At 38.9% G+C, this 22,445-nt stretch overlaps 1 long non-coding RNA gene across 2 annotated transcripts; it reads right to left on the minus strand.

The window, feature by feature from the left end:
• Positions 1–588: 588 nt before the first annotated feature.
• LOC126587925 (uncharacterized) lies at positions 589–1,725 on the minus strand. Of its 2 annotated transcripts, none has more exons than XR_007611275.1 (2): positions 1,640–1,725; positions 589–896 (listed from the first exon to the last, which is right to left on the minus strand). It is a non-coding gene; the product is annotated as an uncharacterized LOC126587925 (long non-coding RNA). The 2 variants fall into 2 exon arrangements; XR_007611276.1 differs by lacking the exon at positions 1,640–1,725 and adding an exon at positions 1,097–1,398.
• Positions 1,726–22,445: the final 20,720 nt, after the last annotated feature.

A 22,445-nucleotide genomic window follows, 5' to 3' on the forward strand; every position in this document is an offset into this window, starting at 1 on the left:
ACTCAAAGGACGAAGGTAGCTAAAGGCCCACAAGGGTGGCTGCCCAAAAAATATGATGCTTACATAAAGGGGTAGAACATATTATTCATGCTCATTCGAATGAATATAAAGTAAAAGGCATATATAACTTGAATTTAATATATTTAAGTACTTTAATTGATTAGTTGAAATTTTTTAAATAATATGAATAATGATAAGCTAAAGGTCGTACCCAGTGCACAAGGCTTCCGCTTTACGCAGGGTCTGGGAGAGGTGAATGTCGGCTAGCCTTACCCCAATTTATGAAGAGCTCCCAAGTCTCGAACCCGAGACCTACCGCTCATGGGCGAAGGCACTTGCCATCGCACCAAATGCGACCTCCATGAATAATGATAAGCGATGTGAAAAAATGCCTACAAGTTGGCTTAATGAAATTTGAGAAGAAAAAAAAAGAATGAAATTATAGAAAATATTCTATTATCATAAATCTTCTCAAGTAGAGCTAGATGTTAAGGTCACCCCAGCTAAAAAAAGTTTCGAGCTCTTTCCCTATACTTACACTAGATAGTAAACACATTACAGAATAAACAACCCCAAAACATGAAGAAATTGAACTGAAATGTTATGAAATTATTATGAAGGTGGGATTACACTCTAAACTCAATTAGCAATGAAGTGAATAACCCAGTTCTTTGCAAGCTCTTATAAGATATGGTAAGTTTCAAATTTGAGACATTTCGTCACATCTTCACAATTCATAATCAAATAGGACTGATCAAGTAGTGTGCTCATTTTCAGAGTGCAGGAACCAGTGAGCACCTTTGGGTGATCGGTGACCCGAGAGAGAGAGAACCAATTTCGCCGGCTAGTTTTGAAGACTGATCCCCCAATGCCACCGATCGGTCGTCAGTTAATTTCTACACCAAGAGGAGAATAACTACAGTCATTGAAATAGTAAGGAAATTACTACAGGAAGATGGTGAAATAAAGAGTGATCCAATAAAAAACTTTCCGAAGCTTTCAACCCGGTTCAAAAAGAGGCGACACACTATAAAAGAAAACATGCTAGCTACTTTTAACAGCTAAATCGGACATTAAATCAGATAGTTTCTCAAACCAAATATACTCATGTTCCTGGACAGGACACAATTTGCTTCGCTGTGTTCATGGGAAAATTTGACTTGGAAAAGAGACGAGACTCCAGGAAATGTCTTGAAACATTTATGATATTGCGCAACGTTAAAAACATCTTCCTCCTTCGATGAACAACTGCTAAAAAAAGGAAGCAGCTGTACTTTGAAACACATTTCTTGATGAGATTGAAGAGCCCCAGATGGCTAGTATACTATTTGAAATTTCATCATAAATATTCGGATTATCATTCACATATCAATTTATTTGAATGATGTTCAATGTATAATGGCATAAATATGCCCGAGGAAGAGAAATTACGAATTCATTAAAATAAGTCATCGTTCCAAATAATAATCAATAAGTTAATAACTATACCAGCTCGAGTAAAAATATTAATACTTCAGCTGAACAGAAAAGGGAAACGAAAAGGGGGAGAAAACACTACACTGTACATATGTAAATAATTCATGAAAAGGGTAGTACACAGATGGAAAGAAAAATACATGATAAATAACAACGCACTAACCTTCACCACTCTCCTCAGTCCCCACAAATTGGAACTCATCCAAATCTTGATCATGAACATGAGCATACCAAACTAACACATTGCCCACCCAAACCTTCTTCTTAAAAGGAGGGTTGCACTCATTTTCATGAGGGTGATATATCCCAACCTCTAATGCTATTCTCAAGGTGCAAAATGGCAAATCTAACCTAACTTCACACCACAACCATTGATAATTTAATAATCCCAAGCTTGATTTCACTACATCACAAAATTCTTGTATACGACGATCTGTATGTGGCAACACATTCAAAGTAGGGGTGGGCAAACGGGTCCTGGACCCGCGGGTCGGGGCGGGTCTTTGCGGTTCGGGACGAGTACGGGGCGGGTCCAAGAATTACAAATACAAAACGGGGCGGGACGGGCCGGTTCCAGATAAATAACGGGGCGGGCCGGTTCTAAAGATTGGAGAAAACGGGCCCCCGGCCCGGACCGTTCATGGTCTACTGTGATTACCCTCTATACCGTCTCTTTTATTATTAGACCTAATTCGACCCTCTTACCCTTTTTATTATCAGACCTAATTCGACCCTCACACCCTCTATTGTCTCCTCCCTCGATCTCTCCGCTCTCCCGATCTCTCTCGATCTCATCCCTCTCGATCTCCTTCTTCTCGATCTCTCTCTCTCACAGTCTTTCTTTCTCTCTCTCTCTCCCATCTCACCTACCCTAAACCTTCACAAGCCGCCGTAAACCAGGCATATACCCAGCTCACCCGCCGTAAACCATCTGCGCCACAAGCCGCCGTCCACAAAGCATCACCAGCTGTGACTTTGTCTCTGATCTGTTTAAATTTTCAGGTAACTATTTAAATTTTCAGGGTTCCAAACGCCTTTGTCTCTGATCTGTGTGTGAGTGGGTTGATGTTTTCTCTATTGTTTTCGGCTAGTCGCTCATTTGCAGAAGAACCCCCTTTCTCTGTTGAACCAACGATCTCAAGTCTCAAACAGGTAAACGTTTTTTTTTAAATTTAAATTTAGATTTTGTTTGTTCTTCTCGCGTTTCTTTTAAAATTTAAATGTAGATTTTGTATTGTTAGTGTCGTATTATAGATGGACCAATCTTCTCAATTTGCCATATTCTTAGTTTCAACATCACTGTTATTTTTGGATTTTGTTGTTGTTATCTGGTATTGTGTTGTGTGTGTTATGTTATGTGTTGTGTTGTGTGTGTGTGTGTTCTGTGTTGTGTGTGTGTGTGTGTGTTCTGTGTTCTGTGTGCGTGCGTGTGTGTGTTCTGTGTTCTGTGTGCGTGTGTGTGTGTGTATGTTCTGTGTGTGTGTGTGTGTGAAGAAGGTAATTATTTTGTTTTGTATAGTTTGGTTTATAAGTTTATATTAATTGGTTTACAATTAACGTTTGTTCTTTGTTGTAGAATATAAAAGAAGAAAAGCAAATACTATATCTACAAGTTCAACCATTTCATCAAGTGTTCCTGAAATTGAAGCTCCTTAAACAACTTGAACGAACAAAGGAAAAGGAATTGCGGTAATATTTTAAACTCAAATGAATAAACTTTAAATTTCAATGAGGATAATATGATGTTGGACGTTAAAAATGTCATGTTTATATTCTATTTTTTCTTACAGATTCAATGAGGAATTGAGGATTGTTGTTGGAACTTGGGTGTTGGATGTGGTTTTAATTTGAAATTTATTGCGGATGTCATGTTTATGTTGTTTTGGATTATTTGATTTTTGGAATTTGGATGTCTTGGACTTTCGGATATTTTGTATGTGGATTTCATTTTTAGATGTTGGAGGACGATGTAATATTGTTATTTTGGATGTATTGTTAAAACTTAATTTATGAACTTGGATGTTAGACTTTGTATTTAGATTAGATGTGAATAATGGTGAATTTGTGCAAAATCTGCATAAATGCAGTGTCACTGTGATTGTGCAGTTGCAAATTGCAATCTGTGCAGTTTGCAAACTGTGCAGTTTTCAAACTGTGCAATGCAATTTAAAAAAAAAAAAAAATGGGTACCCGTGGACCCAGCCCGAACCGGCCCGTTTTAACCGAGCCGGGTAATGTCCGGTTCCTATACAAGCAAATCCAATCCCCGCCCCGTCCCGGCCCGTTTCGTTTAAGCTCTGGTTCCTACAAACTTAGGTTCGGCCCGGCTCGCCCCGGCCCGTGCCCAACCCTAATTCAAAGGGGAAGTTCGTATGGGACTTGCATGCAAGGTGCCTACTTTACTGCGAGTAAGGCGCATAGTGTCGAAATTTCTCCACAACTTAAGTAGGTGCCAGAAGCTTCCTAGACACAGTTTACTTATGTGAAAAGCTTGTCCTACTTAACAAAACATGTGTTCGCTCACTTCCTATCTAAGCATCTACTATTTTACTAGGAATACTTTGAAATATTTCAATTTTGAACCAGGGACCTCCATGTTAATTTAAACATCATGAACCACCACTTCCAGTTAAACTTCTTAATCACTTGGGCAAATTTTACATATTATACCCTTATAAAAGGAAATTTGTAAAAATTAGAAAGTAAATAACACAAGATTTGAACACATGACCTCCTAATTAATTTTAAACAACATAAACCACTAGTTCTAGTTAAACTTCTTAGTTATTTAACCAAATTTTAAAAATTTATACTCTTATGAAATTATATATGTATATAACACCCGAAATTATTTTGCTGCCCCTGATTTTTTTGGATCCCTAGACGATCACCCAGCCCGCACTAGGCCTAGGCTGGCCCTAGATCGGATTTAATTGAGAAGAATATTTTAGAATATTTCAGCTTGGAAGCAAATATTTCTATCTAAGTTGCACCCCTAATCTCCAAGAATTGATTTGAGAATCTTTATTTATTTTTTTTTTCAATTTGCAATTCCACCTCAGTTTTAAATTGTTTGAACATTTCAAAGGCTTCAGACTTGCGTTTTATAAGATACCCAAATTTATGCTTTGACGTGTCGTTAGTAAAGGTGATGAAGTAGCTATATAGCCATTTCTTGCAACAGTGTTCATGGGATCATTATGTACGCCACTATATATTAGCTCACAAATCTAACTAGCTTGTTGGTTTACTCCATCAAATGGAACTCGAGCCATTTTCCCATGAGACAAGGCTCACAAGCCGGCAATGATTTAGAAGATTTAAGATTGATTAATCTCTTACAGTATCCAAGCCTTCTAAACGCTTCTCACTTACGTGACCTAAACTCATATGCAAGAATTGCATGCATCTCTTCCCAATTCGTTTGCTCCCACTGATTTAATCGAAACTCGTATTGCAGTATATCCCTCCATCCAATTCAAGAATATAATAGCGCGCCACTAGCACTACTACAAAAGAGGCTATCAGTGGCGGTGTAAAAATCGACTTTAAAACCCAATTACTGTCGAATTTTTGGTAAAAATCCAACAGAAAGTTGTGCAATGTCGGATAGGTGAAGCGACACCATTGCTACCATCACCAAAAGGATATTGTCGTCAGTTAGTCCATTTAATCCGCCACCAAGAAGCAAAGTAATATAAAATAAAAAAGAACAATAGCGTCGCTTAAAAGCGACATGCAACATTACATCGGTTAGAAGCGACGTTAAGTTCTAACATGATGGCGGTTCTAAGTGTCACAGCCCGTCCCGAGATTTTCATATCGAGGGTATGAAATGACGGAAATACCCTTGACGTTACTAAGGTGTGTGTGTGATATGTTTTAGATATTCATATTTTTCCTAACCTATTGGATATATTAATTAAGTTGGATAGAATTTTCAAAGGTTGGAATGTTTGTTTGGTTAGGGATGTAAATGGATGGTGTGGATTAGAGTGGACTACCTACACTCTCCTGCTCTCTCTCTCCCTTCCCGTAGCTCTCCCTCTCTCTCTCCTCCCTCACGACCCTCTCTCACTCTCTCTCACCCAAACCGTACGAACAACACCAAAACCAACCAAAACTTCATGGATCGATGTGGAGAATAGTATCATCGTGTTGGTGAATGTCCTACGAACTCAAAGATACCATTTTCAGGTAAGAAATCCTTCGTTTTCACGTTCAAAACTCGAGGACCGAATGTGGCACTATTCATGAACTTTATGTTGGTTGATTTTTAGGACAATCCAATCACACAGTGAGCTTTAGGAGGTCCTAAGGAAGCTCGGGGACGTTCGTTTGGAAGTTTTGGACGTCGGGATCGTCGAGTTCGACTTTGGCCGGTTTTGCTTGGATTTTTCCGGTGAGATTTAGTTGTTCTTAGAGCCTTAAAGTAGTGTATCTTGATTCTACATGTTTGAGGCTTCAATTTGGTATAAAATACGAAGAAAATGGGTGAAAAACGAAGGAGAACGAAGAGTTTTAAAACTCGCCGGAAACCGGCCGCCGGAAAAACCAGTCCGACGAGCTAAGGAGGAAGAAGATGCGCGTGGGGGGCGCGTGGACCCGTGCCACCCACGGCGCGTGGGACCTCCAAAAAAATTTTCTAAAAATTGTGCGACGTCCGTGACGTCGAGTAGGTCGATGTGGTATATTCATATACCCAATTTGAGCATCGTATGAGAAGTTATTTCGAATTATTGGTGATGTGTTTAAAATTAACGTTTTTATAGTTGTTTGGCATATAGGTGACACCTATCCCGAGGACAAGCGCATCCAGGGACGCCACGGGGGTTACGACCCCTCGACTTATCAGTGAGTGGGCAGTTTTGATTTCGTATTTACCTATATACAACTGTTTTTCCCAGAAAATCCGTTTATGTGAAAATTATGAATCTATTTTCCATGCATGAAACTGTTGAGATATTTAGTTGACAATTGATATATATATATGTGAAATGACGCGGTGGACGCCCAGGTGAGTTTATTTATTTTCAGCTGAGTTATTTATCATGGATTGCATTAAAAGCTCATGACCTGCACCAGGTGATAGTGCTTATATTGTTATTCACCACACCGCACGCTCGTCTTGGATCCAAGTAGGTGGATGTCGTACAGACCATGTGAGGGTTCCGACATGCTAGTCGTACAGATCACTAGATGTGATTCCGACTACTGGGTGACCTTAGTTATGCGCGCTGATGATTGATGAGAGAAGCACTAGAGCGTATTTATACACCTGTCATGGTACAGACTACTATATGTAGTTCCGAATAACGTGCAGAGTTGAACCGTACAGGTCACCGAGGTGACTCCGATTGGATTGGATGTTGAGCTTTAGAATCAGCCGTACAGGACCATTGTAGGGTCTCCAGTTGATTTATCATTCACCTGATTGATATTGATGTATTCTGATTATAATTTGGGCATGGCATGTCATTATTGAGATATTATGTTGATGAAATTGAGTTGAGTTTGATGTTGCGTATATATATATGTATATATACTATTTTCTAGGAAGGTATACAGGTTTTTACGGTGAGGGGTTAGAATTGTTTTTAATGAACTGTTTTGGAAAACTATTTGGTTTTACTGGCCCACTCATTTTGTTTTGCGCCCCTCCAGGTTCTAGTTAGCAGTTGGTGGCTCTCGAGGTCTTATTCCGGCTTTTTGACAGACTCTTGACATGTAGGACTCACCTGAGGGTGATGTACTTTTATTTTAGTCCTACTTGACTGCGCTTAAACCTATGCTCTGAACTTATATATTTACTTTATAACCAGTCCGGTTAATCTAGTAGGTTGTTTTGTTAGAGTTTGGGTTGAATTCCTTTTTATGTATGTTATGGTTTTGCTTCCGTGTCGCACTTATGGTTACGTCACACCTACGTGACGGCCAGCACACCTGGATCCTCCGGATCGGGGTGTGTCAGTTTGGTATCAGAGCCTAGGTTGCAGTCCTGTATAATTGTTAATGCTTTAATGATCTTTTGATGTTTTCTGTCAGAATTATGCCGCCTCGTAGAGAGCGTAGGGAGTCTCGTCGTACTCCTGAATCTTATTTTCCGGATATTACTCAATTGGGGGAAGCAATGGCTCAGGCTTTCCAGAATGTGATTCGTCCTCTTCCCCCACCTCAGAGGACACATTTGGAGACCATGTACAATTTGAAGTTAAATCGTTTTATGGGTGATGAAGGTCACGAGGGGGCAGAGAAATGGCTAGATCATATTGAAAAGACGTTTCAGGTAATGCAAAGTCAGTGGAACTTTCCGGCTGATAGGTGGGTGGAGACCACTACCTGGTTTTTGGGTCGAGAGCCGGCTAGTTGGTGGAGGAATCAGACTCAGTTTATGACCCCAGCTATGGCATCTGATTGGGCTGTATTTAATGATAATTTCAAGAAAAGATTTGTCCCTCCAAAGTATATTGATCGCAAGAAGCATGAATTTACTCGGTAGAAACAGAAAAATATGTCAGCTCATGAGTACTATAGAAAGTTTACTGATTTGTCTCGCTATGACCCTGATACAGCTGGTAATTAGGGAGAGATGCTTCGACGTTTCAAGTTGGGATCTAAGAAGAAGTGGCGTACTTTTGCCAATGCACTTCCCTGCGCCGATTACCATGAGTTTTTCGAGATTTTGGTCAGGATGGAGGACTCTGATAATCTTCCCAGTGAGAGTGACGATGACGAGGATAAGAATGACGGTCAGAAAAAGGATGATAAAGGTAAGGGTATTACTATTCCGAGACCTCGCAAGACTCAGAATTTTAAGAAGAGTGGAGCAAGTTCGAGTTCTTCTAGTGGTGGATTTAGTGTTACTGGCCCGAGGAGAAGTGGTGGTAGATTTTCTGGTGGGCCTAGATTTCAGAGGCAGAGGGATTCTGGTGGTGCTAGTGGTTCTGGTGCTCCGTGGTGCCGCCGTTGTAACTTTCGTCACCATGGTGAGTGCAGGAGAGGTAGTGGTGCTTGCTTTACGTGTGGGCAAATGGGACATCGTGCTTCTCAGTGCCCCCAGGGTCAGCAGAGACCTCAGCAGACTAATATGCCACCTTCAGCACCGATTCAGCAGAGTTTTGGACCAGGTGGTTATGGCCAGTCGAGTCGTGGTGGTGCCTACCACTACCAGGGGGATGCTGCTCCATATGCTCCCGGACCTTATCAGTATCCCCCGGAGCCTTATCCTCAAGCAGGGTATTCTCAGGATTTTGGAGGTTATTCTTCTTAGTCCTCTATGCCAGCTGGTGGATCGCAGTGGCATCAGGGAGGCCAGCCCCGTCAGGGGGAAGTTGCTACTGGTGGTGCAGGATCATCCAGGCAGCCTAGTCAGCCAGGCCAGGGACGTACTCCTCAGGGACGAGGTAATCAGGGCAGTAGAGATCGTGGTGGACGACAGCAAGCTCAGGGGCGAGTTAATCATATTTCATTGCAAGAGGCTCAGAACCATCCCGACTTGATCATGGGTACGTTAAATGTTCTCGGTCATTTTGCTAGAGTTTTAATTGATTGTGGTGCTACCCACTCTGTGATTTCTCATACGTTTGCTCAAATGACCCAACCTCACCCTTCACCTCTAGGATTTGAATTAGAGTTTGCCATGCCTAGAGGAGATAAATGTTATGTTGATAGTGTGTATCTTGGGTGTCCAGTGATGGTAGAGGGCGTGGTTATGTCAGCTGATCTTATTCCGTTAGATATTGTGGATTTTGATGTGATTCTAGGGGCTGATTGGTTGCATTATAATCGTGCCCATATTGATTGTTATGGTAAATCAGTTACTTTTATCGTCCTGGATTACCCGAGGGTACTTTTGTGGGCGAGAGAAGTGGGGTGAGACATGGAGTTATTTCTGCCATAAGGGCAAGGAAATTATTATCGAAGGGTTGTCAGGGATATTTAGCACATGTGGTGTTAAATGATGTTGCTTCTACTAGTATAGAAAAAGTTGGTGTGGTCAGACATTATCCGGATGTATTCCCTGATGATTTGCCGGGGTTGCCGCCAGACAAAGTGGTGGAATTCGCTATTGATTTGCTTCCAGGTACTGACCCTATATCTCTAACTCCTTATAGAATGGCTCCTGCTGAGTTGAGAGAATTGAAAATTCAGTTGCAAGAATTACTTGATAAAGGTTTTATTCAACCTAGTTCATCACCTTGGGGTGCCCCAGTATTATTTGTGAGGAAGAAAGACGGAACTATGCGATTGTGTATTGACTATAGGCAATTAAATCGGGTAAGGATTAAAAACCATTATCCATTGACTATAGGCAATTGAATCGGGTAACAATTAAAGAGGAAGATGTACCTAAGACGGCTTTCCGAACTCGTTACGAACATTATGAATTTTTGGTTATGCCGTTTGGGTTGACTAATGCACCTGCAGCTTTCATGAGGTTGATGAATGAGGTATTCCAGCAATATCTTGATAAATTTGTTATTGTTTTTATTGATGATATTCTGGTATACTCTAAATCTAAAGCAGATCATATTCGACACCTTAATTTGGTGTTAAGGAAATTGAGGGAGCATCAGTTGTATGCTAAGTTCAGTAAATGTCAGTTTTGGTTGACTGAAGTAGCATTTTTGGGGCATGTTGTATCGGCTCAAGGAATTCAAGTTGATCCTCAAAAGATAGCAGCGGTGGAGAATTGGGAGCAACCTCGAACCGTCACTGAGGTACGAAGTTTTCTTGGTTTGGCAGGTTATTATCGACGGTTTGTTCAAGATTTCTCTATGATTGCCTTACCGTTAACGAAGTTGACCAGAAAGGATGTTAAATTTGATTGGGATGAAAATTGTGAGCGGAGTTTTCAGCAATTGAAATATTGCCTCACTCATGCTCCAGTGTTGGTACTTCCTGATGATAGTGGTAATTTTGAAATTTATAGTGATGCTTCCTTAAATGGTTTGGGATGTGTTTTGATGCAGCATAATAGGGTGATTGCCTATGCCTCTCGACAATTGAAAAATCATGAAAGGAATTATCCTACTCACGATCTTAAATTGGCAGCAATTGTTTTTGCTTTGAAGATTTGGAGGCATTATTTGTATGGTGAGAAGTGTAAGATCTTCACTGATCACAAGAGTCTTCAGTATCTGTTTACTCAGCATGATCTTAATCTTTGGCAGCGAAGGTGGATAGAATTGCTAAGTGATTATGATTATACTATTGAGTATCATCCGGGTCGTGCTAATGTGGTAGCTGATGCACTGAGTAGGAAACCTCAAGGTAGACTCAATGCCTTATATGCTTGTCGTGTTCCTCTTCTTGCTGAACTGAGGGCAACTGGAGTAAGGTTGGAGTTTGAAAACCAAAGTGGAGCTTTTCTTGCTAGTTTTCAAGTCAGGCCAGTTTTGGTGGATCGTATACTCGAAGCTCAGATGGTGGATGAGGAAATTCAGGAGTTGGTTCAATTAAGAAGTGAAGGGAAAAAGAAAGACCTCAGAATTCGAGAATCAGATGGTATGCTTATGCAGGAAAGCAGAATGTATGTTCCGAATAATGAGGAATTAAAGAAGGAAATTTTGGATGAAGCGCATTGTTCAGCTTATGCGATGCACCCGGGAGGAACAAAAATGTATCATACCATTCGACCATTTTATTATTGGCCGGGTATAAAAAGAGAAATTGCAGATTATGTGAGTAGATGTATTATTTGCCAGCAAGTTAAAGCAGAAAGGAAGAAGCCATTTGGGCGAATGCAGCCACTTCTCGTTCCCCAGTGGAAATGGGAAAATATAACCATGAATTTCGTGTATAAACTTCCTCGTACACGAAATGGATTCGATGGTATTTGGGTGATTGTGGATCGACTTACCAAGTCAGCGCATTTCATTCCAGTTAGGGAGAAGTACCATTTGAATAAATTGGCTAAGTTGTTCATTACGAAGATTGTGAAGTATCATGGAGTTCCGGTAAATATTATTTCTGATCGAGACCCGAGATTTACTTCTAAATTCTGGGTGGCTTTTCAGGAAGCTCTGGGTACACAATTGCTTTATAGCGCAGCTTATCATCCTCAAACTGATGGGCAATCAGAGAGGACCATTCAGACGTTGGAGGATATGTTGAGATCTTCAGTATTACAATTTGGCGATTCCTGGCATGATCGTCTGGACTTGATGGAGTTTCCTTACAATAACAGTTTTCACTCGAGCATTGGTATGTCACCATTTGAGGCACTTTATGGTAGGGCGTGTCGAACGCCATTATGTTGGTCTGAGGTTGGTGAAAGGGTGTTAGAAGGCCCAGAGATTGTAGATGAGACTACTCAAAATGTTCAGGTAATTAAGTCTAACCTGAAAGCAGCCCAGGATCGACAGAAGAGTTTAGCGGATCGACATACTACTGATCGAGTGTATGATGTGGGTGATTGGGTGTTTTTGAAATTGTCACCCTGGAGAGGTGTGGTACGATTTGGAAAAAGAGGGAAGCTAAGTCCAAGATACATTGGACCTTATGTGATCACCGAAAGAATTGGTGAAGTTGCCTACCGGTTGGAGCTGCCTCCGGAGTTATCTAAGGTCCATAATGTGTTTCACGTCTCTATGCTTCGACATTATATTTCTGATCCTTCTCATGTGATCCCTCCTCAACCGTTAGAGATTAATCCGGATTTGACATATGATGAGACACCAGTCACGATCTTGGATTGGAAAGATAAGGTTCTAAGGAACAAGACGGTGAGTTTGGTGAAGGTGTTGTGGATGAACCATTATGTAGAGGAAGCTACCTGGGAGACAGAAGATCGAATGAGAGAGATGTACCCAAGGTTATTCTATGAAGATTAAGTGGGTTATTTGGTTATGGGAATTTCGGGGACGAAATTCTATAAGGAGGAGAGATTGTCACAGTCCGTCCCGAGATTTTCATATCGAGGGTATGAAATGACGGAAATACCCTTGACGTTACTAAGGTGTGTGTGTGATATGTTTTAGATATTCATATTTTTCCTAACCTATTGGATATATTCATTAAGTTGGATAGAATTTTCAAAGGTTGGAATGTTTGTTTGGTTAGGGATGTAAATGGATGGTGTGGATTAGAGTGGACTACCTACACTCTCCTGCTCTCTCTCTCCTTTCCCGTAGCTCTCCCTCTCTCTCTCCTCCCTCACGACCCTCTCTCACTCTCTCTCACCCAAACCGTACGGACAACACCAAAACCAACCAAAACTTCATGGATCGACGTGGAGAATAGTATAATCGTGTTGGTGAGTGTCCTACGAACTCAAAGATACCATTTTCAGGTAAGAAATCCTTCGTTTTCACGTTCAAAACTCGAGGACCGAATGTGGCACTATTCATGAACTTTATGTTGGTTGATTTTTAGGACAATCCAATCACACAGTGAGCTTTAGGAGGTCCTAAGGAAGCTCGGGGACGTTCGTTTGGAAGTTTTGGACATCGGGATCGTCGAGTTCAACTTTGGCCGGTTTTGCTTGGATTTTTCTGGTGAGATTTAGTTGTTTTTAGAGCCTTAAAGTAGTGTATCGTGATTCTACATGTTTGGGGCTTCAATTTGGTATAAAATACGAAGAAAATGGGTGAAAAACGAAGGAGAACGAAGAGTTTTAAAACTCGCCGGAAACCGGCCGCCGGAAAAACCAGTCCGGCGAGCCAAGGAGGAAGAAGATGCGCATGAGGGGCGCGTGGACCCGTGCCACCCACGGCGCGTGGGACCTCCAAAATTTTTTTCTAAAAATTGTGCGACGTCCGTGACGTCGAGTAGGTCGATGTGGTATATTCATATACCCAATTTGAGCATCGTATGAGAAGTTATTTCGAATTATTGGTGATGTGTTTAAAATTAACGTTTTTATAGTTGTTTCGCATATAGGTGACACCTATCCCGAGGACAAGCGCATCCAGGGACGCCACGGGGGTTACGACCCCTCGACTTATCAGTGAGTGGGCAGTTTTGATTTCGTATTTACCTATATACAAATGTTTTTCCCATAAAATCCGTTTATGTGAAAATTATGAATCTATTTTCCATGCATGAAACTGTTGAGATATTTAGTTGACAATTGATATATATATATATGTGAAATGACGCGGTGGACGCCCAGGTGAGTTTATTTATTTTCAGCTGAGTTATTTATCATGGATTGCATTGAAAGCTCATGACCTGCACCAGGTGATAGTGCTTATATTGTTATTCACCACACCGCACGCTCGTCTTGGATCCAAGTAGGTGGATGTCGTACAGACCATGTGAGGGTTCCGACATGCTAGTCGTACAGATCACTAGATGTGATTCCGACTAGTGGGTGACCTTAGTTATGCGCGCTGATGATTGATGAGAGAAGCACTAGAGCGTATTTATACACCTGTCATCGTACAGACTACTATATGTAGTTCCGAGTGACGTGCAGAGTTGAGCCGTACAGGTCACCGAGGTGACTTCGGTTGGATTGGATGTTGAGCTTTAGAATCAGCCGTACAGGACCATTGTAGGGTATCCGATTGATTTATCATTCACCTGATTGATATTGATGTATTCTGATTGTATTTTGGGCATGGCATGTCATTATTGAGATATTATGTTGATGAAATTGAGTTAAGTTTGATGTTGCGTATATATATATGTATATATACTATTTTCTGGGAAGGTATACAGGTTTTTACGGTGAGGGGTTAGAATTGTTTTTAATGAACTGTTTTGGAAAACTATTTGGTTTTACTGACCCACTCATTTTGTTTTGCGTCCCTCCAGGTTCTAGTTAGCGGTTGGTGGCTCTCGAGGTCTTATTCCGGCTTTCTGACAGACTCTTGACATGTAGGACTCACCTAAGGGTGATGTACTTTTATTTTAGTCCTACTTGACTGCACTTAAACTTATGCTCTGAACTTATATATTTACTTTATAACCAGTCCGGTTAATCTAGTAGGTTGTTCTATTAGAGTTTGGGTTGAATTCCTTTTTATGTATGTTATGGTTTTGCTTCCGTGTCGCACTTATGGTTACGTCACGCCCATGTGACGGCCAGCACACCTGGATCCTCTGGATCGGGGTGTGTCACTAAGCGACGTCAAGCAACAATTAAAGAATTAAAATATCAAACCTTGTCAATCCTAACCGACATCAGTAGTTAAAATAATAAAATAATCAAACCTACTGTCGGTTTGAACCGACATTACTTAACTGTCGATACATAAAATATGTCTTGTGATGTCGTCCATAAGTGACACAAAATATTTTAATAATAAAAATTAATTAATTAATTAATAAAAAAAATTTATATGAAAAAATTTCCCAACATATTTTAGGCCAAAGCACATATTAATAAAAATTAATAACAATTATCTACCATAACAAACATTTTATATCACACATAACATACAATAACTCATCCACCGTAACAAACTCGGCTGGTTTATCATTGACTTATTCTACAATCTTCAAGTAAAAATAAATAAATTTATACCCTTATTCCAGAATTGGCAACGAAACCAGCAGAAAATGGTAAGAAAGGAGAACAGAAGTCACACGAATCGAAATAGAATGTTTGAGAACGTCGCACTCTCGCAGAGTATAATAATAATACAAGAAATGAATAAAAAATCAGATCATTTGTGGACCGTAGTGGAAGATGTTGGGATCTAGAAAAAGTGGAGGGGGTTCTGATTCGGCTGAGGAAACGTCGAACCATCGCGCTTATGAAGGCGCGAAGCTGGCAGAATCAGAGGAAGCTCAGGGTGAGTGATAAGAGAAGCACCCAGGGAGAAGTACCTCGGCGGAGCTGAGGTGTTCAAGATCAAGATAGCAGAGCTTACTCTGCCAAAAACACTATCACCGACGTCGCTGTCACGCTTAAGCGGTACAAACTCTGCGACACTAATGGTAAACTGTCGGTTGAGAAAGAGGTATCCAACTGCCGTCGAATCCTTCCATATGAGCACATCCTCCATCTGAAAGACGACGTACGCAAGAAAGACAGCTACAATGTTATTTTCGAGTCGTATAACCTGGCAGAAGATCTGAGTTGCAAGATTCGACACGGCAGCTTAAGGAGGACACTGTGAGAGACTTCAGCTGATAGATTCTGCTAGGATTTGCTCACTACCACTAGAACATGGAGCACAGGGGAAGAAAGGGATGCACGGGGAAGATGGAGCACAGATGAAATGGGGATGGAGAAGGAGAAAGACAGTATGAAGGCACGAATGAAATAGGGAAGAAAGGGTTTAAATATGGATACTGAATTGGCATCGGCTAAAGCCGACATTGACTGCATGACGTCGAAATAAAAGTCACTAGTGTCGAAATAAATTAAGCTTGGTGTCGATTAAAATCGACACCAAATTCTGATAGTCTTTACTGATATGCACGTCCAATTAAATGAAGCCTAACGAACTTTATTGAAGTTCAGGCGGCGTCGGTTTAATGAAAATTGGTGTCGGTTATAACCGACACTAGATTTTGACACACTTTATTGAAATACACGTAGCGTCATTCAGCGTCGGTTAAATACGATAGCACATCTGACACACTGAGACTGATTGTCCCCTTCCCTAGTGACTGATTGAATTTCTCTTCCCCAGTCACTTTACGTCGCTTTTAGCCGACACCACTCAATTAAGAGATACAAGCGGAAAAATTTCCGCTAAGTATTTCAAATAATTTGACCAATGGCGTCGGATAAAAGCGACATAAAACTATTTTGAAAAAAAGATGTTTAACCCAAAGAAAAAAATAAACCAACGTTTTTTTTTAATGTTATCTCATATAATATTTTAAGATTTTAATAAATTTAATACGTAATAAAAAATAAAAATATAATTTTATGATAAAATATCATCACATACGAATTGAAACATAGTCTAATTAATACATAAAATAATTAATTAGACTATTTGATATCATCACATACTTTTCGACGGTTATAAACAAAAAAATCACGATTTAACGGTTATTTTAACTCTGATTTTGATGATTCTTTTTACAGCTACACTCCTTTATCCTATATGAATACAATGAACTAATTTGATCGTCAATTTAAAATACTTACACAAGTGGATACCACAAAACCTTATGTCATAGTTAATGAAAGTATGAATAAACTCTTAAGTGTTAGTGAATCTATTGTTTTGATGGGAAACGCATTTTACGAAACTAGTTTCAACAATCTAACCGTCAAACATGTTTGTATATACTTCGAGATCATATATGCCAAAAATTGCAAAAAACAAACATTCAGAGATCAAGTAACAGGACAAAACTTTTTGATAGTTATAAAACGAAAAATCACGATTGAACTGTTATTTTAACTCCGATTTTGATTATTTTTTATAGCTACACTCCTTGATCCTATATGAATACAATGAATGAATTCGATCTTCAATTTAAAATATTTACACTAGTGGACACCACAAAATCTTATGTTATACTTAATGAAAGTATAAATAAACTCTAAGTGTTAGTGAATCTATCATTTTGATGGGATACGCATCTTACGAAATTAATTTCAATGATCCAACCATCAAATTTGTTTGTATCTGTTTCGAGATCACATACGCCAAAAATTGCAAAAAACAAACATTCAGAGATCAAGTAACGGGACAAAACTTTTCGATGGTTATAAACAAAAAATCATGATTTAATGGTTATTTTAACTCCGATTTTGATGATTTTTTACAACTATACTCCTTAACCCTGTATGAATACAATGAATGAATTCGATATTCAAGTTAAAATATTTACACTAGTGGATACCACAAAATCTTATATCATAGTTAATGAAAGTATGAATAAACTCTTAAGTGTTAGTGAATCTATTGTTTTGATGGAATACGCATTCTACGAAACTAGTTTCAATGATCCAACCGTCAAACATGTTTGTATAAACTTCGAGATCGTATATGCCAAAAATTGCAAAAAAACAAACACTCAGAGATCAAGTAACCGGACAAAACTTTCCGACAGTTATAAAATGCAAAATCACGATTTAATGGTTATTTTAACTCCGATTTTGATTATTTTTATAGCTACACTCATTGATCCGATATGAATACAATGAATGAATTCAATCTTCAATTTAAAATATTTACACTAGTGGATACCACAAAATCTTATGTTACACTTTAATGAAAGTATGAATAAACTCTTAAGTGTTAGTGAATCTATTGTTTTGATGGGATACGCATTCTATGAAACTAATTTCAATGATCCAACCGTCAAACATGTTTATATATATTTCGAGATCGCATATGCGAAAAATTGCAAAAAACAAACATTCAGAGATCAAGTAACGGGACAAAACTTTTCAACGGTTATAAAACAAAAAATCACAATTTAACGGTTATTTTAACTCCAATTTTGATTATTTTTTATAGCTACACTCTTTGATCCTATATGAATACAATGAATGAATTCGATCTTTAATTTAAAATATTTACAGTGAATCTATTGTTTTGATGGAATACGCATCCTACGAAACTAATTTCAACGATCTAACCGTCAAACTTTTTTGTATATGCTTCAAGATCGCATACGCCAAAAATCGCAAAAAACAAACATTCATAGATTAAGTAACGGCACAAAACTATTTTACGGTTATCAATGAAAAATCACGATTTAACAGTTATTTTAACTCTGATTTTGATGATTTTTTTGTAGCTACACTCCTTAATCCTATATGAATACAATGAACTAATTTGATTGTGAATTTAAAATATTTACACAAGTGGATACCACAAAATCTTATGTCATAGTTAATGAAAGTATGAATAAATTCTTAAGTGGTAATGAATCTATTGTTTTGATGGGATACGTATTCAAAATATTTAATAAAAATTAAAACTTATGTAGGCTACAACCAACACTGGTGTGTGAGAAAATTTTTTATTTTTGTTTTTGAGAAATTTTTTTACTAGCATATTGGCACACAAAGTGTGTGAGAAATTTTTTTATTTTTGTTTTTGAAATAGAAGAAGAGAGGAAGGGAGTGATAGAGAAAATATTTAAAAACTATCATTAGTGTCAGAAAAAAGCGACACCAGTCTTTTTTAAACCGATGCTGACATTATGTCGGTTAAAAGCGACACCATTTTTTTTTAATGCGACACCACTATTTAAAAATATTAAAATCTATGTCGGTTATAAGCGATATCAACAGTTTATGTCGGTTATAAGTGATAGAAATTCCGACACCATGTAAAGTAGGTGTCGTAATGTCTTAAGCGCCACTATGTTTTATAAAGCAACAGCAACCACCGACACAATAAGGCCCTTTCGTAGTAGTGTAGGTAACCATTACTTGTTATTTCATTCTTAAATGTGTTGTCACACTTCAAATCACAATGGATCACAAAGTACCTATTTAAATTTAGATATGGAAGCGACACAATATTGTAAATACATATCAGAATGAAAAAGCACTCTGTCAGATGAAGATTTTGCCATTGGGAAGCCTAAAATATGCATGCTTGTAGTGCAAACAGAAGCTTGTAAATCATTTCCTATTCTCATGTATATCTGTCCTAGTTTTAGATTTCCATCCGCCTTCATGTCATGTAGTGTGTTACATACATGATAGTTGGCCCCTGATCAAGTATCTATAGTTGGATAAAGTTTACTACAATCGTTGAACCAATGATAATAAGGAAACTTGGATCAAAATTATCTCTAGGTCTAGAACAGGTTCTTCCCTAGATGTCCTTTGCCTCTTTTGTTCAATCATTTGGTTATCGAGGTTTGATTGTGAATTATAACTGTAAACATAATTCTTTTCTACAGAAAATAAAACAAATTTTAATTAGCGAAAGTTATACTCTAATCAAAGTTCACAACTATAAGCATAAGATACCTAAGATGTCACAGATTTGAGAACTATTTGTTTACTTACAACCAGAAGCGTTGTAGTGTTTAACATTTGGTAAGCATCCATACATTTACGCTTCTTGCACGATCAGTATTTAGTGAACTTGTCTAATAGACAAACACATGTTTATCCACCACGTGTCCCACACACGTAGCACGAGATCATGCTAACCTTAATGTGATATACACCGTCATTTTCATATAGTTAGTGTCTAGTTGACTTTCCAAACGACTAGGAACTTTTTTTAAGGATTAATTGATCTATAGAATACTAGTCTCCTTAGCCTAACCTCGTTTAGGACATTACTTCCATACCTTATATCATATCTATCATATAAGCCAAACTCATGAATGTATAAAGTATGTCATTTATTATTTGATTTAAATCAAGTTGTGAATTTTAGGGCACAATTCAGATTCAAGCATAAAAGACAAATTAAAAAAAATGTTTACCTTTCTCGGGAAAGAAAATCCCGCTCAAGTATAGAACAGCAACATAAATATTGCCTACAGATTTCGTGATTTCGTGAATTTGCAATATTTGTATTGAAATAGTTCTCAATAAATTCATCACTTCCTGAAGATAAGATTTCGATTATTGAGGCACTGCTTCTATTTGTGAACATCTATTTCTTATCAATAAATGTTTGGGTTAATATTTAACTTTGAGCTTAAAGAAGAGAAAGCCTAAAAAAGTTCTATAAAAGGAGTTTTTGCCCAAAAGCAATGGAAATCCATCAACTTAAAGTGACAATCGATGGAAATCCATCAACTCTCTGCCCAAAAGCACTTTATGAATGGCATAGCATGTAAAATACTGAAGGTTCCCAACCAATTGCTTTCGGGCAAGAACAGAAACAACACAAGTCAGGTTAATTCATCTATAAAAGGAGGAAGAGGGCCTAAAGATAAGAACACTTAACCAATTAAACAAACATACAACTTGTCTCTCAGCCAAGCAAACACCCAGAAAGTCATGTTTTGTCCAGACTCTACACCCTTTTAGCCTTATATTTCCTTAGAAAGACATTTTTTGTCTATGTAAAAGCTCTGCTACCTTTTCCTAAATGCTGCAGTATCGATCTCTCTTGTATAAACTCTTTACTAGTCATCCCCCTTTAGTATTCAATCATTTTGTAACTGCAAAGAAAAGAGACTGCAAGACATTTAATCTTGCCCGGAAGGTGAAATCTTGTCATACCCTATTTGTTTTGTCTTTCAATTAATAGATCTGGTGTCATAATGCATTCCCCAGTTTATAATCAAGTTGTTTCCAGCCTTTTAATGACTCAAAGCCCCATCAGTTTTCAGATCTGGTTCATTTAATGGTTTTATTGTCACAAGAAGATTGGAATGAGTTAAAACTGATGTCTTGATCAGATCTGGACCTTCACCCCTTAAACATACAAGATAACTAAAAGTCCTTGATCTCAAGGCATAGAAAAGAACCTAATGTAGACTTAACTTATCTACAACAATCCTTTGATAAACAAGAAGTCATAAATAACTTGGGGCGCAAGTAATCGACTTAAAACACACTTGTTCTACATTTGCCATACATAGATGGTAGTGGCACACCTAAGCACTTAGTTGGTTTTGATTGCGAGTCTTAAGGCCTACACCTAAAGCCCCACAAAGGCACCTTTCAGAACTAACTTTGTTCTCCTTTTGCAGCATTGCGACAAGCAAGAGCCCAACAATCAACCAAAGTGCCAACTCCTCAGGGAGCTGTGTGCTTGAGCCAGGAATGCACATCAGCCAGATTTCCTGCTCGAACATAGTTTTGGCACGCCCAGTGGGACCACAAATCTTGTATGCCAAAAAGATAAAGGAAGGAACAAACATTTAGGTGAGAATAAAAGCAAAAACCACCCTGGTACACACTAAGATCTAGCATGGCAAATCTCCCATAAGACTTGCAAGGATTCGCCTTGACGGAAAGCCTGACCCCTTCTAAGAAATTTGGAGAAAAGGTCACAAATGAAAATTTGCATGCTACTATATGATGGTTGTGATAAGGAGCATGGAGAGAAACTCTTCACAAACAATAGAGAAGTAAGCCGACTCTGTTCCTTAACAGGACATCTGCAAAGAAGGCTGGATCTGGAGTACCCTACCCTAGAAAATGATCATGCTAGAGAAACCATGCGGGAAAATATACTTGTGGATGAATCAGTTATTCCTTTGTTTCCTTTACTTGAGAAAAAAAAGGAATAAAGGAAAGGATAAAGAAGAATCCGGAGCTAGTCAGCCAGTATTGGAAGAAATGCTGGAAGCAGAGTTGCCCGACCCCCTATTTTCACTAAATAGTAGGGGGCATATCGGGTAAGAAAGAATGAAGTATGGGATGCCCCAGTTGATCGGGGAATCTAGTAGGAAATGAGAGCTTACCAAAGCAGACAAACCTCCACCTTATAGGCCACCACCAATGGTCACTAAAGGAGGGGAGTTCAAGTGGAGAAAGCCCCAGCCAAGAAAGGAGATTAACTTAGGCAACGATCGTAGCCTGAAGTGGGAATTGCCTCCTCATACCCCGCCTAATAATACAGCCAACCAACAACTCAGAGATGAGTTACCTGAGTTAAGAAGATGGTGGTGAGGAATGCCCAACAATAAGCTCGCCCGCTGTTTAGAATCGCTTATTAGAAGCCCTACCCGGAGTTTATTGATAAGCATAATCCCTTTCCTCTCAACTTCAAGATGCCTGCCTTCCCAACATTCAACGAAGAAGCTAAAAATGTGTCTTCCAGGGATCATATCTGGAGAGGAAGGGGGAAAATGCATTTTCACTATAGAGAAGCCAAACAAAAGCCAGCCAGAACAACATTTGCGCCATTTTACTATCCATGAATAGTACACTCGAGTTTGGGTTTTAGTATAGGAATAATGTCCAAAAGAAGAGCATGGTGCTAGAAGACATCAACGACTGCTATGACTTTAATGAGGTAAACAATTTTACTCTTATTACCCTAAACCCCACCCGCAACCGGAACTAAGAAGAGACATTAGCTTAGGAGCTCAAATGCAGTGGCGAAGCCACTAAGGGACCAGAATGATTTTTGACCCATCTTGCCTTTTTTTCTTCTTCTTGCTACTATAAT

The sequence above is a fragment of the Malus sylvestris genome, chromosome 10 (assembly GCF_916048215.2).
Source record: "Malus sylvestris chromosome 10, drMalSylv7.2, whole genome shotgun sequence".
Classification (NCBI taxonomy): Eukaryota; Viridiplantae; Streptophyta; class Magnoliopsida; order Rosales; family Rosaceae; genus Malus; species Malus sylvestris.